Source organism: Morone saxatilis, unplaced genomic scaffold (genome assembly GCF_004916995.1).
Source record: "Morone saxatilis isolate NCDOM2014 unplaced genomic scaffold, NCSU_SB_2.0 Contig12, whole genome shotgun sequence".
NCBI lineage: Eukaryota > Metazoa > Chordata > Actinopteri > Moronidae > Morone > Morone saxatilis.
This window is the reverse complement of record NW_023339674.1, coordinates 20,786,860-20,788,648: the sequence shown is the minus strand read 5'-3', so window position 1 is coordinate 20,788,648 and position 1,789 is coordinate 20,786,860. Positions and strand designations below refer to the sequence as shown.

Sequence of the window (1,789 nt, the reverse complement as noted above, 5' to 3'; positions counted from 1 at the left end):
TTGTCAGACTGCTGTAGAAGAAAGTCTAATATTCTTCCAGCTCTCTCAGTTCATCACACTGTAAGTTGTATTCTAAAAAATATTTGCTAAAAAAAAAATCAGTTTTTCTGTCATAAAACCATAATAAAAGAAGAGGGGAGGCAGAGGAGTCCTTGGTCCAAATACTATTTTTCAAGTTATGGTTTACAAATTTTATTTAGTTTTTTTAGTTTTATTTATAGGAAATGAGATTTTCCTTCATAAACAGCTGACTAATGCTGTGGATTAGTCAGCAGCGTCAGACAGCATGTTGACCTAGAAGCTGTCATCTGCACAGATACAGCATCATTTTAAAGCTGACATGGTTTTGAAATGGACTCCTTTTTTCTTAACATTCGAGTTTCTGCATGAAAGCACTTTATATTTAACACGGTGCTGAAATAGAGCGAAGGATAAAATCCTTGTCACAGCAGTTTTCATTTACAATAGAGTCGATGTAAAGGCATGTGAGAGCGAAGTGAGGAATATGAAATGATATTTATTCTGCCACTTGTTGTGTGTTGCAGGTGAAAATGGTCCTAGAGAGTCTATATGAAAACAAGAAGATTGCTAGTGCCACTCATAATATTTATGCATACAGGTAAGTAATACATACTGTTAGTAATGTATGTATGTCTATATATACACGTTTAATATATATGTATATGTGAATGTTAATTCATTAATTTACAATGCAAACCATACTAACTCCCTCAGGTTAGTGTTACAGTGCGTCTCATTAGTGGAGGAAATCATGAGATAAGTAAAGACTGAAGGTTGGTCTGTCTTCTCTAAAGGGCACATTACTGCATTAAAGGTCAAAAAAAGCACCAGAGAAAATGAAGGCTTTTTGATAGTATTGTGTATTATGTGAATATATAGATGTGTGTGTGTCTTCCTGTGTGTGTGTTTTCTGCCTGGATGCCTCTGTGTGCAGTTTTTTTCCAGCGTGGTCTAATGAGGTCGATGTCAAGCTGCTGATGCACTGCCTGGATGGTCATTACTGTTGACATTTAGACCACTTTAAAAAAACTTTCTCCGTTGAAGAGGCTGCCAGTGTCACAGCGTCATCCTCTGACCAAAATGTCTTAATTCTCTACCGCCTAATGCCAAGCTGTTGTGATTCTGTTGTAGGATTTACTGCGAGGACAAGCACAGCTTCCTGCAGGACTGCGAAGACGACGGCGAGACAGCCGCAGGGGGGAGATTGCTCCATTTACTGCAGGTTATTATTTCATTAGGAATATAAAATACTGACCTTGACAGTAACAACATACCACTCTTTCAGCTGCATACTAAACATTAACAAGATGCCAAATGAAGAGTCACTGCAGCGCACAAAAAGCTTTGTGCCAAAATTTACATTACAAACACTGTTAAAATTGTGAGCTGCATCTAACTTTCGTTTGGCTTCTGTGTGCTTGATTGGTGTCTCTTCTTGAGTTGCCGTGTTCATTTTCACAGTCTGCATAATTTGGCATCTGCTGTGGCTTTTAAACTTGGATTGGTATGAGTTAGGAGTTTTTCACAGACTCTTGACAATATACCAAAACTTCCTATTTTCTGTGATAGTTTAGTACCTTTAGTTCCTCAAAAAACAGACACAAGGTAGTATATGTATATAATATGACACTATATATTGTATGAAATAGATCAAAGTGGTCACATGAAAAATTTGAATATTACAATGTATATTCAAACAAAGGATTTTGCTAATTGTACATTTTACAAAAAAAAAATATATATATATATATATTTATGTGTGTGTGTG

General features: G+C 36.1%; 1 protein-coding gene across 1 annotated transcript in view; it reads right to left on the bottom strand.

Moving 5' to 3' along the window:
* The window catches only part of impact (impact RWD domain protein), a gene marked incomplete in the record, with an annotated part of 19,292 nt that overhangs the window by 8,538 nt on the left and 8,965 nt on the right, over positions 1-1,789 (bottom strand).